Raw genomic sequence first — 16483 nt, forward strand, 5'->3', positions numbered from 1 at the left:
AGGATGAGAGCTGGCTACAGGTGCCTCCAGGGCGACCCCTAGCCAGCCCTCACCCTTGGAGCAGCTCAAAGAGGATGAGAGCTGGCTACAGGTGCCTCCAGGGCGACCCCTTGCCAGCCCTCACCCTTGGAGCAGCTCAATGAGGATGAGAGCTGGCTACAGGTGCCTCCAGGGCGACCCCTAGCCAGCCCTCACCCTTGGAGCAGCTCAATGAGGATGAGAGCTGGCTACAGGTGCCTCCAGGGCGACCCCTAGCCAGCCCTCACCCTTGGAGCAGCTCAATGAGGATGAGAGCTGGCTACAGGTGCCTCCAGGGCGACCCCTAGCCAGCCCTCACCCTTGGAGCAGCTCAATGAGGATGAGAGCTGGCTACAGGTGCCTCCAGGGCGACCCCTAGCCAGCCTCCACCCTTGGAGCAGCTCAATGAGGATGAGAGCTGGCTACAGGTGCCTCCAGGGCGACCCCTAGCCAGCCCTCACCCTTGGAGCAGCTCAATGAGGATGAGAGCTGGCTACAGGTGCCTCCAGGGCGACCCCTAGCCAGCCCTCACCCTTGGAGCAGCTCAATGAGGATGAGAGCTGGCTACAGGTGCCTCCAGGGCGACCCCTAGCCAGCCCTCACCCTTGGAGCAGCTCAATGAGGATGAGAGCTGGCTACAGGTGCCTCCAGGGCGACCCCTAGCCAGCCCTCACCCTTGGAGCAGCTCAATGAGGATGAGAGCTGGCTACAGGTGCCTCCAGGGCGACCCCTAGCCAGCCCTCACCCTTGGAGCAGCTCAATGAGGATGAGAGCTGGCTACAGGTGCCTCCAGGGCGACCCCTAGCCAGCCCTCACCCTTGGAGCAGCTCAATGAGGATGAGAGCTGGCTACAGGTGCCTCCAGGGCGACCCCTAGCCAGCCCTCACCCTTGGAGCAGCTCAATGAGGATGAGAGCTGGCTACAGGTGCCTCCAGGGCGACCCCTAGCCAGCCCTCACCCTTGGAGCAGCTCAATGAGGATGAGAGCTGGCTACAGGTGCCTCCAGGGCGACCCCTAGCCAGCCCTCACCCTTGGAGCAGCTCAATGAGGATGAGAGCTGGCTACAGGTGCCTCCAGGGCGACCCCTAGCCAGCCCTCACCCTTGGAGCAGCTCAATGAGGATGAGAGCTGGCTACAGGTGCCTCCAGGGCGACCCCTAGCCAGCCCTCACCCTTGGAGCAGCTCAATGAGGATGAGAGCTGGCTACAGGTGCCTCCAGGGCGACCCCTAGCCAGCCCTCACCCTTGGAGCAGCTCAATGAGGATGAGAGCTGGCTACAGGTGCCTCCAGGGCGACCCCTAGCCAGCCCTCACCCTTGGAGCAGCTCAATGAGGATGAGAGCTGGCTACAGGTGCCTCCAGGGCGACCCTTAGCCAGCCCTCACCCTTGGAGCAGCTCAATGAGGATGAGAGCTGGCTACAGGTGCCTCCAGGGCGACCCCTAGCCAGCCCTCACCCTTGGAGCAGCTCAATGAGGATGAGAGCTGGCTACAGGTGCCTCCAGGGCGACCCTTAGCCAGCCCTCACCCTTGGAAGAGCTCAATGAGGATGAGAGCTGGCTACAGGTTTGATGATACCAAAAGCACTTAAAATTCAATCTGCAACAAAAAAAAGTCGCTCTGACGCCGCCGTTAAGGGCTGCGTCCGTTATCACGCTCATCTGATAAATTACAGAAAAAAAACGTAAACTTTATCGTTTTTTTGGCGCACTTATTTCATCACCCGTTCCTACGTGCCACCGTTCAGCACAGCATCCGTTATCACGCTCATCTGATGAATTACGGAAAAAAAACGTAAACTTTATGTTTTTTTTGGCGCGCTTATTTCACCGCCCGTTCATACGCGCCGCCGTTCAGCGCAGCGTCCGTTATCACCCTCATCTGATGAATTACGGAAAAAAAACGTAAACTTTATAGTTTTTTTGGCGCGCTTATTTCACCGCTCGTTCCTATGCGCCGCCGTTCAGCGCAGCGTCCGTTATCACGCTCAATGAGCATGAGAGCTGGCTACAGGTGCCTCCAGGGCGACCCCTAGCCAGCCCTCACCCTTGGAGCAGCTCAATGAGGATGAGAGCTGGCTACAGGTGCCTCCAGGGCGACCCCTAGCCAGCCCTCACCCTTGGAGCAGCTCAATGAGGATGAGAGCTGGCTACAGGTGCCTCCAGGGCGACCCCTAGCCAGCCCTCACCCTTGGAGCAGCTCAATGAGGATGAGAGCTGGCTACAGGTGCCTCCAGGGCGACCCCTAGCCAGCCCTCACCCTTGGAGCAGCTCAATGAGGATGAGAGCTGGCTACAGGTGCCTCCAGGGCGACCCCTAGCCAGCCCTCACCCTTGGAGCAGCTCAATGAGGATGAGAGCTGGCTACAGGTGCCTCCAGGGCGACCCCTAGCCAGCCCTCACCCTTGGAGCAGCTCAATGAGGATGAGAGCTGGCTACAGTTGCCTCCAGGGCGACCCCTAGCCAGCCCTCACCCTTGGAGCAGCTCAATGAGGATGAGAGCTGGCTACAGGTGCCTCCAGGGCGACCCCTAGCCAGCCCTCACCCTTGGAGCAGCTCAATGAGGATGAGAGCTGGCTACAGGTGCCTCCAGGGCGACCCCTAGCCAGCCCTCACCCTTGGAGCAGCTCAATGAGGATGAGAGCTGGCTACAGGTGCCTCCAGGGCGACCCCTAGCCAGCCCTCACCCTTGGAGCAGCTCAATGAGGATGAGAGCTGGCTACAGGTGCCTCCAGGGCGACCCCTAGCCAGCCCTCACCCTTGGAGCAGCTCAATGAGGATGAGAGCTGGCTACAGGTGCCTCCAGGGCGACCCCTAGCCAGCCTCCACCCTTGGAGCAGCTCAATGAGGATGAGAGCTGGCTACAGGTGCCTCCAGGGCGACCCCTAGCCAGCCCTCACCCTTGGAGCAGCTCAATGAGGATGAGAGCTGGCTACAGGTGCCTCCAGGGCGACCCCTAGCCAGCCCTCACCCTTGGAGCAGCTCAATGAGGATGAGAGCTGGCTACAGGTGCCTCCAGGGCGACCCCTAGCCAGCCCTCACCCTTGGAGCAGCTCAATGAGGATGAGAGCTGGCTACAGGTGCCTCCAGGGCGACCCCTAGCCAGCCCTCACCCTTGGAGCAGCTCAATGAGGATGAGAGCTGGCTACAGGTGCCTCCAGGGCGACCCCTAGCCAGCCCTCACCCTTGGAGCAGCTCAATGAGTATGAGAGCTGGCTACAAGTGCCTCCAGGGCGACCCCTAGCCAGCCCTCACCCTTGGAGCAGCTCAATGATAATGAGAGCTGGCTACAGGTGCCTCCAGGGCGACCCTTAGCCAGCCCTCACCCTTGGAATAGCTCAATGAGGATGAGAGCTGGCTACAGGTTTGATGATACCAAAAGCACTTAAAATTCAATCTGCAACAAAAAAAAGTCGCTCTGACGCCGCCGTTAAGGGCTGCGTCCGTTATCACGCTCATCTGATAAATTACAGAAAAAAAACGTAAACTTTATCGTTTTTTTGGCGCACTTATTTCATCGCCCGTTCCTACGTGCCGCCGTTCAGCACAGCATCCGTTATCACGCTCATCTGATGAATTACGGAAAAAAAACGTAAACTTTATAGTTTTTTTGGCGCGCTTATTTCACCGCCCGTTCCTAAGCGCCGCCGATCAGCGCAGCGTCCGCTATCACCCTCATCTGATGAATTACGGAAAAAAACCGTAAACTTTATAGTTTTTTTGGCGCGCTTATTTCACCGCCCGTTCCTATGCGCCGCCGTTCAGCGCAGCGTCCGTTATCACGCTCAATGAGGATGAGAGCTGGCTACAGGTGCCTCCAGGGCGACACGTAGCCAGCCCTCACCCTTGGAATAGCTCAATGAGGATGAAAGCTGGCTACAGGTGCCTCCAGGGCGACCCCTAGCCAGCCCTCACCCTTGGAGCAGCTCAATGAGGATGAGAGCTGGCTACAGGTGCCTCCAGGGCGACCCCTAGCCAGCCCACACCCTTGGAGCAGCTCAATGAGGATGAGAGCTGGCTACAGGTGCCTCCAGAGCGACCCCTAGCCAGCCCTCACCCTTGGAGCAGCTCAATGAGGATGAGAGCTGGCTACAGGTGCCTCCAGGGCGACCCCTAGCCAGCCTCCACCCTTGGAGCAGCTCAATGAGGATGAGAGCTGGCTACAGGTGCCTCCAGGGCGACCCCTAGCCAGCCCTCACCCTTGGAGCAGCTCAATGAGGATGAGAGCTGGCTACAGGTGCCTCCAGGGCGACCCCTAGCCAGCCCTCACCCTTGGAGCAGCTCAATGAGGATGAGAGCTGGCTACAGGTGCCTCCAGGGCGACCCCTAGCCAGCCCTCACCCTTGGAGCAGCTCAATGAGGATGAGAGCTGGCTACAGGTGCCTCCAGGGCGACCCCTAGCCAGCCCTCACCCTTGGAGCAGCTCAATGAGGATGAGAGCTGGCTACAGGTGCCTCCAGGGCGACCCCTAGCCAGCCCTCACCCTTGGAGCAGCTCAATGAGGATGAGAGCTGGCTACAAGTGCCTCCAGGGCGACCCCTAGCCAGCCCTCACCCTTGGAGCAGCTCAATGAGGATGAGAGCTGGCTACAGGTGCCTCCAGGGCGACCCTTAGCCAGCCCTCACCCTTGGAATAGCTCAATGAGGATGAGAGCTGGCTACAGGTTTGATGATACCAAAAGCACTTAAAATTCAATCTGCAACAAAAAAAAGTCGCTCTGACGCCGCCGTTAAGGGCTGCGTCCGTTATCACGCTCATCTGATAAATTACAGAAAAAAAACGTAAACTTTATCGTTTTTTTGGCGCACTTATTTCATCGCCCGTTCCTACGTGCCGCCGTTCAGCACAGCATCCGTTATCACGCTCATCTGATGAATTACGGAAAAAAAACGTAAACTTTATAGTTTTTTTGGCGCGCTTATTTCACCGCCCGTTCCTACGCGCCGCCATTCAGCGCAGCGTCCGTTATCACGCTCATCTGATGAATTACGGAAAAAAACCGTAAACTTTATAGTTTTTTTGGCGCGCTTATTTCACCGCCCGTTCCTACGCGCCGCCGTTCAGCGCAGCGTCCGTTATCACCCTCATCTGATGAATTACGGAAAAAAAACGTAAACTTTATAGTTTTTTTGGCGCGCTTATTTCACCGCCCGTTCCTATGCGCCGCCGTTCAGCGCAGCGTCCGTTATCACGCTCAATGAGCATGAGAGCTGGCTACAGGTGCCTCCAGGGCGACACGTAGCCAGCCCTCACCCTTGGAATAGCTCAATGAGGATGAGAGCTGGCTACAGGTGCCTCCAGGGCGACCCCTAGCCAGCCCTCACCCTTGGAGCAGCTCAATGAGTATGAGAGCTGGCTACAGGTGCCTCCAGGGCGACCCCTAGCCAGCCCACACCCTTGGAGCAGCTCAATGAGGATGAGAGCTGGCTACAGGTGCCTCCAGGGCGACCCCTAGCCAGCCTTCACCCTTGGAGCAGCTCAATGAGGATGAGAGCTGGCTACAGGTGCCTCCAGGGCGACCCCTAGCCAGCCCTCACCCTTGGAGCAGCTCAATGAGGATGAGAGCTGGCTACAGGTGCCTCCAGGGCGACCCCTAGCCAGCCCTCACCCTTGGAGCAGCTCAATGAGGATGAGAGCTGGCTACAGGTGCCTCCAGGGCGACCCCTAGCCAGCCCTCACCCTTGGAGCAGCTCAATGAGGATGAGAGCTGGCTACAGGTGCCTCCAGGGCGACCCCTAGCCAGCCCTCACCCTTGGAGCAGCTCAATGAGGATGAGAGCTGGCTACAGGTTTGATGATACCAAAAGCACTTAAAATTCAATCTGCAACAAAAAAAAGTCGCTCTGACGCCGCCGTTAAGGGCTGCGTCCGTTATCACGCTCATCTGATAAATTACAGAAAAAAAACTTAAACTTTATCGTTTTTTTGGCGCACTTATTTCACCGCCCGTTCCTACGTGCCACCGTTCAGCACAGCATCCGTTATCACGCTCATCTGATGAATTACGGAAAAAAAACGTAAACTTTATAGTTTTTTTGGCGTGCTTATTTCACCGCCCGTTCCTACGCGCCACCATTCAGCGCAGCGTCCGTTATCACGCTCATCTGATGAATTACGGAAAAAAAACGTAAACTTTATAGTTTTTTTGGAGCGCTTATTTCACCGCCCGTTCCTACGCGCCGCCGTTCAACGCAGCTTCCGTTATCACGCTCATCTAATGAATTATGGAAAAAAAATGTACACTTTATAGCTTTTTTGGCGCGCTTATTTCACCGCCCGTTCCTACGCGCTGCCGTTCAGCGCAGCTTCCGTTATCACGCTCATCTGATGAATTACGGAAAAAAAACGTAAATTTTATAGTTTTTTTGGCGCGCTTATTTCACCTCCCGTTCCTACGCGCCGCCGTTCAGCGCAGCGTCCGTTATCACCCTCATCTGATGAATTACGGAAAAAAAACGTAAACTTTATAGCTTTTTTGGCGCGCTTATTTCACCGCCCGTTCCTATGCGCCGCCGTTCAGCGCAGCGTCCGTTATCACGCTCAATGAGGATGAGAGCTGGCTACAGGTGCCTCCAGGGCGACACCTAGCCAGCCCTCACCCTTGGAATAGCTCAATGAGGATGAGAGCTGGCTACAGGTGCCTCCAGGGCGACCCCTAGCCAGCCCTCACCCTTGGAGCAGCTCAATGAGGATGAGAGCTGGCTACAGGTGCCTCCAGGGCGACCCCTAGCCAGCCCTCACCCTTGGAGCAGCTCAATGAGGATGAGAGCTGGCTACAGGTGCCTCCAGGGCGACCCCTAGCCAGCCCTCACCCTTGGAGCAGCTCAATGAGGATGAGAGCTGGCTACAGGTGCCTCCAGGGCGACCCCTAGCCAGCCCTCACCCTTGGAGCAGCTCAATGAGGATGAGAGCTGGCTACAGGTGCCTCCAGGGCGACCCCTAGCCAGCCCTCACCCTTGGCGCAGCTCAATGAGGATGAGAGCTGGCTACAGGTTTGATGATACCAAAAGCACTTAAAATTCAATCTGCAACAAAAAAAAGTCGCTCTGACGCCGCCGTTAAGGGCTGCGTCCGTTATCACGCTCATCTGATAAATTACAGAAAAAAAACTTAAACTTTATCGTTTTTTTGGCGCACTTATTTCACCGCCCGTTCCTACGTGCCGCCGTTCAGCACAGCATCCGTTATCACGCTCATCTGATGAATTACGGAAAAAAAATGTAAACTTTATAGTTTTTTTGGCGTGCTTATTTCACCGCCCGTTCCTACGCGCCGCCGTTCAACGCAGCTTCCGTTATCACGCTCATCTAATGAATTATGGAAAAAAAACGTACACTTTATAGCTTTTTTGGCCCGCTTATTTCACCGCCCGTTCCTACGCGCCGCCGTTCAGCGCAGCTTCCGTTATCACGCTCATCTGATGAATTACGGAAAAAAAACGTAAGTTTTATAGTTTTTTTGGCGCGCTTATTTCACCGCCTGTTCCTACGCGCCGCCGTTCAGCGCAGCGTCCGTTATCACCCTCATCTGATGAATTACGGAAAAAAACGTAAACTTTATAGTGTTTTTGTCGCGCTTATTTCACCGCCCGTTCCTATGCGCCGCCGTTCAGCGCAGCGTCCGTTATCACGCTCAATGAGGATGAGAGCTGGCTACAGGTGCCTCCAGGGCGACACGTAGCCAGCCCTCACCCTTGGAATAGCTCAATGAGGATGAGAGCTGGCTACAGGTGCCTCCAGGGCGACCCCTAGCCAGCCCTCACCCTTGGAGCAGCTCAATGAGGATGAGAGCTGGCTACAGGTGCCTCCAGGGCGACCCCTAGCCAGCCCTCACCCTTGGAGCAGCTCAATGAGGATGAGAGCTGGCTACAGGTGCCTCCAGGGCGACCCCTAGCCAGCCAGATGAGAGCTGGCTACAGGCTTGATGATACCAAAAGCACTTTAAATTCAATCTGCAACAAAAAAAAGTCGCTCTGACGCCGCCGTTAAGGGCTGCGTCCGTTATCACGCTCATCTGATAAATTACAGAAAAAAAACGTAAACTTTATAGTTTTTTGGTGCGCTTATTTCACCGCCCGTTCCTACGCCACGGTTTTTACACAACTTTAAGTGTTTTACAACATGGTCACATGCTATTTACTTTTACCTATTTTTGATATGAAATATGGGCTCCATCTATGGATGTGATTATTGGCCTCAATACCAGTGATTATTGCTGCCATTTTTGTGTCTTTTTAAATAATGATGTAATAAAATTGCAACTTTTTAAATGCCTTTAATTAAACTCCTTATTCTCATTTGATTATATGGTCACAATCTGTGTTAAAAGAGTTAATGTTTTACAAGGTCAGGCAGCAGCACCTTGAAAGTCCTAATCTCAGTGAAACAACACAGACAAAAAAGATACATCATCATCCCCTCCCCCCATCACAGCCTTTCCACGAAGGATAAGTGAAAAATCTCCTTATTGTGTGTTTCCTGTGAGGGTCTATCATGAACGAGTGAATGGCTTTTAAAGCACAGCTGCCATCCAGTGTTCAATTTCCAGAAATGCAGCTGAATTCTGGCTGACAAGTAATGAATGATATTTAAAGCACAGATGCCATCTGGTGGTCATTTCCAAGTGATGAAATGTTGTGAGGGCTGGCTAAATGGCTTGTTTTTCGGACCTGGCACAGACGAGGTTTTTGCAAGCCTTTTTTCGGAGCCTTAATTGCGTCGGATCGACCCGGGGCGGCGTGCAGAGCATCTCCCGGGCTGGATCTGTAAAATGGCGAGCGTTGCGTCGTCCAGCGGCAAAGTTTTTTCGTGAGGGCTGGCTATTGTAGGTGAGAGCTGGCTATTAAAGAAGATGGCAGAGAGGATTTCTTTGGAAAAATGTTTTCATCTCGAAACGTTCCAAAAAAAAGTGTCCGGCATGTGATAAGAGTGCGGCACGCCGAATATCGGCGTCCAGCTCCAAACCGCGTGCATTCCAGAGCCAGAAAACTGTAGCGCGGACGCCGAGGCTTAATCGCAAATTCCGGAGATGCTCGTCCCCTCGGGACGAGTGTGGGAGCGCCTGACGCGAATCTGGTCAAAAAACGCAAACATTTCCAAAATCCAAAGGTCCAGCTGTTGAGTTTGACTCCACGGAGAGTATTTTTCATTTAGCTTCCTATAGAGCCAATGCAAATTTGCATTGATTTTGGGCTTGAGATAGTGCAATTGTGAGATATAGAAGCTGTATTAATTGTTCATAAAGAACAAGATGTCATCATACGATGTATAGATTGGCATTAACAATAACATAGAGAAACTAATGGATTTATTTTTTAACTTACCTATTAGCGATTCAATGTTCACTGCCCTTCTTGACATCAAATTGCAGCTGTGATGGTCCACTGGCTTACTGGGTTGATGTGCCTGCTTTGTGAACAGATGTTCATGAGTTCAACTCCATGGGAAGTATTTTTAATTTACTTACTGTTAAGCTTCTTATAGAGCCAATGGAAATTTGCATTGATTTTGGGCTTGAGATAGTGCAATTGTGAGATATAGAATCTGTATTAATTGTTCATAAAGAACAAGATGTCATCATACGCTGTATAGATTGGCATTAACAATAACATAGTGAAACCAATGGATTTATTTTTTAACTTACCTATTAGCAATTCAATGTTCACTGCCATTCTTGACATCACATAGCACCTATGATGGTCCAGTGGCTTACTGGGTTAATGCGCCTGACTTGTCAGCAAGTGTTCATGAATTCGACTCCACAGACAGTATTTTTCATTTACTTACTAATAAGCTTGCTATAGAGCCAATGGAAATGTGCATTGATTTTCGGCTCGAGATAGTGCAATTGTGAGAAATAGAATCTGTATTAATTGTTCATAAAGAACAAGATGTCATCATACGCTGTATAGATTGGCATTAACAATAACATAGTGAAACCAATGGATTTCTTTTTTAATTTACCTATTAGCGATTCAATGTTCACTGCTCTTCTTGACATCACATTTCTCCCGTGATGGTCCAGTGGCTCTCTGGGTTAATGCGCCTGACTTGTCAGCAAGTGTTCATGAATTCGACTCCACAGACAGTATTTTTCATTTAGCTTCCTATAGAGCCAATGGAAATTTGCATTGATTTTGGGCTCGACATCTCATTTCTCCTGTGATGGTCCAGTGGCTCTCTGGGTTAATGCACCTGACATTTGAGCAAGTGTTCATGACTTCGACTCCACAGAGATTATTTTTCATTTAGCTTCCTATAGAGCAAATGGAAATTTGCATTGATTTTGGGCTAGAGATAGTGCAATTGTGAGATATAGAATCTGTGTTATTTGTTCATAAACAACAAGGTGTCATCATATGCTGTATAGATTGGCATTAACAATAACATAGTGAAACCAATGGATTTCTTTTTTAACTTACCTATTAGCGATTCAATGTTCACTGCTCTTCTTGACATCGCATTGCTCCTGTGATGGTCCAGTGGCTCCCTTGGTTAATACGCCTTACTTGTGAAGAGGTGTTCATGTCTTCAACTCTACGAAGAGTATTTTTCATTTTGCTTCCTATAGAGCCAATGGAAATTTGCATTGATTTTGGGCTTGAGATAGTGCAATTGTGAGATATAGAATCTGTATTAATTGTTCATAAAGAACAAGATGTCATCATACGCTGTATAGATTGGCATTAACAATAACATAGAGAAACCAATGGATTTATTTTTTAACTTACCTATTAGCGATTCAATGTTCACTGCCCTTCTTGACATCAAATTGCACCTGTGATAGTCCACTGGCTTACTGGGTTGATGTGCCAGCTTTGTGAACATATGTTCATGAGTTCAACTCCATGGGTACTATTTTTAATTTACTTACTGATAAGCTTCTTATAGAGCCAATGGAAATTTGCATTGATTTTGGACTTGAGATAGTGCAATTGTGAGAAATAGAATCTGTATTAATTGTTCATAAAGAACAAGATGTCATCATACGCTGTATAGATTGGCATTAACAATAACATAGTGAAACCAATGGATTTCTTTTTTAATTTACCTATTAGCGATTCAATGTTCACTGCTCTTCTTGACATCACATTTCACCTGTGATGGTCCAGTGGCTCTCTAGGTTAATGCGCCTGACATGTGAGCAAGTGTTCATGAGTTAGACTCAACAGAGATTATTTTTCATTTAGCTTCCTATAGAGCCAATGGAAATTTGCATTGATTTTGGGCTTGAGATAGTGCAATTGTGAGATATAGAATCTGTATTAATTGTTCATAAAGAACAAGATGTCATCATACGCTGTATAGATTGGCATTAACAATAACATAGTGAAACCAATGGATTTCTTTTTTAACTTACCTAATAGCGATTCAATGTTCACTGCTCTTCTTTACATCACATTTTTTCCGTGATGGTCCAGTGGCTCTCTGGGTTAATGTGCCTGACTTATCAACAAGTGTTCATGAGTTCAACTCCACGGAGAGTATTTTTCATTTAGCTTCCTATAGAGCCAATGGAAATTTGCATTGATTTTGGGCTTGAGATAGTGCAATTGTGAGATATAGAATCTGTATTAATTGTTCATAAAGAACAAGATGTCATCATACACTGTACAGATAGGCATTAACAGTAACATAGAGAAACCAATGGATTTCTTTTTTAACTTACCTATTAGCGATTCAATGTTCACTGCCTTTCTTGACATCAAATTGCACCTTTGATGGTACACTGGCTTACTGGGTTGATGCGCCTGCTTTGTGAACAAATGTTCATGAGTTCGACTCCACGGAAAGTATTTTTAATTTACTTACTCAGAAGCTTCTTATAGAGCCAATGGAAATTTGCATTGATTTTGGACTTGAGATAGTGCAATTGTGAGATATAAAATCTGTATTAATTGTTCATAAAGATCAAGATGTCATCATACGTTGTATAGATTGGCATTAACAATAACATAGTGAAACCAATGGATTTCTTTTTTAACTTACCTATTAGCGATTCAATATTCACTGCTCTTCTTGACATCGCATTGCTTCTGTGATGGTCCAGTGGCTTTCTGGGTTAATGCGCCTGACTTGTGAGCAAGTGTTTATGAGTTCGACTCCACGGAGACTATTTTTCATTTGGCTTCCTATAGAGCCAATGCAAATTTGCATTGATTTTGGGCTTGAGATAGTGCAATTGTGAGATATAGAATCTGTATTAATTGTTCATAAAGAACAAGATGTCATCATACACTGTACAGATTGGCATTAACAGTAACATAGAGAAACCAATGGATTTCTTTTTTAACTTACCTATTAGCGATTCAATGTTCACCGCCCTTCTTGACATCAAATTGCACCTATGATGGTCCACTGGCTTACTGAGTTGATGCGCCTGCTTTGTGAACAGATGTTCATGAGTTCAACTAAACTGAAAGTATTTTTAATTTACTTACTCATAAGCTTCTTATAGAGCCAATGGAAATTTGCATTGATTTTGGACTTGAGATAGTGCAATTGTGAGAAATAAAATCTGTATTAATTGTTCATAAAGATCTAGATGTCATCCTACGTTGTATATATTGGCATTAACAATAACATAGTGAAACCAATGGATTTCTTTTTTAACTTACCTATTAGCGATTCAATGTTCACTGCTCTTCTTTACATCACATTTTTCCCGTGATGGTCCTGTGGCTCTCTGGGTTAATGTGCCTGACTTGTCAACAAGTGTTCATGAGTTCAACTCCACGGAGAGTATTTTTCATTTAGCTTCCTATAGAGCCAATGGAAATTTGCATTGATTTTGGGCTTGAGATAGTGCAATTGTGAGATATAGAATCTGTATTAATTGTTCATAAAGAACAAGATGTCATCATACACTGTACAGATAGGCATTAACAGTAACATAGAGAAACCAATGGATTTCTTTTTTAACTTACCTATTAGCGATTCAATGTTCACTGCCTTTCTTGACATCAAGTTGCACCTTTGATGGTCCACTGGCTTACTGGGTTGATGCGCCTGCTTTGTGAACAAATGTTCATGAGTTCGACTCCACGGAAAGTATTTTTTATTTACTTACTCAGAAGCTTCTTATAGAGCCAATGGAAATTTGCATTGATTTTGGACTTGAGATAGTGCAATTGTGAGATATAAAATCTGTATTAATTGTTCATAAAGATCAAGATGTCATCATACGTTGTATAGATTGGCATTAACAATAACATAGTGAAACCAATGGTTTTCTTTTTTAACTTACCTATTAGCGATTCAATGTTCACTGCTCTTCTTGACATCACATTTCTTCTGTGATGGTCCAGTGGCTTTCTGGGTTAATGCGCCTGACTTGTGAGCAAGTATTCATGAGTTCGACTCCACGGAGACTATTTTTCATTTGGCTTCCTATAGAGCCAATGCAAATTTGCATTGATTTTGGGCTTGAGATAGTGCAATTGTGAGAAATAGAATCTGTATTAATTGTTCATAAAGAACAAGATGTCATCATACGCTGTATAGATTGACATTGAAACCAATGGATTTCTTTTTTAATTTACCTATTATCAATTCAATGTTCACTGCTCTTCTTGACATCACATTGCTTCTGTGATGGTCCAGTGGCTTTCTGGGTTAATGCGCCTGACTTGTGAGCAAGTATTCATGAGTTTGACTCCACGGAGACTATTTTTCATTTGGCTTCCTATAGAGCCAATGCAAATTTGCATTGATTTTGGGCTTGAGATAGTGCAATTGTGAGATATACAAGCTGTATTAATTGTTCATAAAGAACAAGATGTCATCATACGCTGCATAGATTGGCATTAACAATAACATAGAGAAACCAATGGATTTATTTTTTAACTTACCTATTAGCGATTCAATGTTCACTGCCCTTCTTGACATCAAATTGCACCTGTGATGGTCCTCTGGCTTACTGGGTTGATGTGCCTGCTTTGTGAACAGATGTTCATGAGTTCAACTCTATGGGAAGTATTTTTAATTTACTTACTGATAAGCTTCTTATTGAGCCAATGGAAATTTGCATTGATTTTGGACTTGAGATAGTGCAATTGTGAGAAATAGAATCTGTATTAATTGTTCATAAAGAACAAGATGTCATCATACGCTGTATAGATTGGCATTAACAATAACATAGTGAAACCAATGGATTTCTTTTTTAATTTACCTATTAGCGATTCAATGTTCACTGCTCTTTTTGACATCACATTTCTCCTGTGATGGTCCAGTGGCTCTCTAGGTTAATGCGCCTGACATGTGAGCAAGTGTTCATGAGTTAGACTCCACAGAGATTATTTTTCATTTAGCTTCCTATAGAGCCAATGGAAATTTGCATTGATTTTGGGCTTGAGATAGTGCAATTGTGAGATATAGAATCTGTATTAATTGTTCATAAAGAACAAGATGTCATCATACGCTGTATAGATTGGCATTAACAATAACATAGTGAAACCAATGGATTTATTTTTTAACTTACCTATTAGCAATTCAATGTTCACTGCCATTCTTGACATCACATAGCACCTATGATGGTCCAGTGGCTTACTGGGTTAATGCACGTACCTTTTCAACATGTGTTCATGAATTCGACATCACAAAGAGTATTTTTCATTTACTTACTAATAAGCTTGCTATAAGCTTGCTATAGAGCCAATGGAAATGTGCATTGATTTTCGGCTCGAGATAGTGCAATTGTGAGAAATAGAATCTGTATTAATTGTTCATAAAGAACAAGATGTCATCATACGCTGTATAGATTGGCATTAACAATAACATAGTGAAACCAATGGATTTCTTTTTTAATTTACCTATTAGCGATTCAATGTTCACTGCTCTTCTTGACATCACATTTCTCCCGTGATGGTCCAGTGGCTCTCTCTGTTAATGCGCCTGACTTGTCAGCAAGTGTTCATGAGTTCGACTCCACAGACAGTATTTTTCATTTAGCTTCCTATAGAACCAATGGAAATTTGCATTGATTTTGGGCTCGACATCTCATTTCTCCTGTGATGGTCCAGTGGCTCTCTGGGTTAATGCGCCTGACATTTGAGCAAGTGTTCATGACTTCGACTCCACAGATATTATTTTTCATTTAGCTTCCTATAGAGCAAATGGAAATTTGCATTGATTTTGGGCTTGAGATAGTTGTGAGATATAGAATCTGTATTAATTGTTCATAAAGAACAAGATGTCATCATACGCTGTACAGATTGGCATTAACAGTAACATAGAGAAACCAATGGATTTATTTTTTAACTTACCTATTAGCGATTCAATGTTCACTGCCCTTCTTGACAACAAATTGCACCTGTGATGGTCCACTAGCTTACTGGGTTGATGCGCCTGCTTTGTGAACAGATGTTCATGAGTTCAACTCCATGGAACGTATTCTTAATTTACTTACTCATAAGCTTCTTATAGAGCCAATGGAAATTTGCTTTGATTTTGGACTTGAGATAGTGCAATTGTGAGAAATAGAATCTGTATTAATTGTCCATAAAGAACAAGATGTCATCATACGCTGTATAGATTGGCATTAACAATAATATAGTGAAACCAATGGATTTCTTTTTTAATTTACCTATTAGCGATTCAATGTTCACTGCTCTTCTTGACATCACATTTCTCACGTGATGGTCCAGCGGCTCTCTGGGTTAATGCGCCTGACTTATCAGCAAGTGTTCATGAGTTCGACTCCATAGACAGTATTTTTCACTTAGCTTCCTATAGAGCCAATGGAAATTTGCATTGATTTTGGGCTCGACATCTCATTTCTTCTGTTATGGTCCAGTGGCTCTCTATGTTAATGCGCCTGACATGTGAGCAAGTGTTCATGAGTTAGTCTCCAAGGAGAGTATTTTTCATTTAGCTTCCTATAGAGTCAATTTAAATTTGCATTGATTTTGGGCTTGAGATAGTGCAATTGTGAGATATAGAATCTGTATTAATTGTTCATAAAGAATAAGATGTCATCATACGCTGTATAGATTGGCATTAACAATAACATAGTGAAACCAATGGATTTATTTTTTAACTTACCTATTAGCAATTCAATGTTCACTGCCATTCTTGACATCACATAGCACCTATGATGGTCCAGTGGCTTACTGGGTTAATGCACGTGCCTTGTAAACAGGAGTTCATGAATTCGACTTCACAAAGAGTATTTTTCATTTACTTACTAATAAGCTTGCTATAGAGCCAATGGAAATGTGCATTGATTTTCGGCTTGAGATAGTGCAATTGTGAGAAATAGAATCTGTATTAATTGTCCATAAAGAACAAGATGACATCATACGCTGTATAGATTGGCATTAACAATAATATACTGAAACCAATGGATTTCTTTTTTAATTTACCTATTAGCGATTCAATGTTCACTGCTCTTCTTGACATCACATTTCTCACGTGATGGTCCAGCGGCTCTCTGGGTTAATGCGCCTGACTTATCAGCAAGTGTTCATGAGTT

The sequence above is a fragment of the Phyllobates terribilis genome, unplaced genomic scaffold (assembly GCF_046119375.1).
Source record: "Phyllobates terribilis strain yellow unplaced genomic scaffold, ASM4611937v1 Scaffold_4__5_contigs__length_816908805, whole genome shotgun sequence".
NCBI lineage: Eukaryota > Metazoa > Chordata > Amphibia > Anura > Dendrobatidae > Phyllobates > Phyllobates terribilis.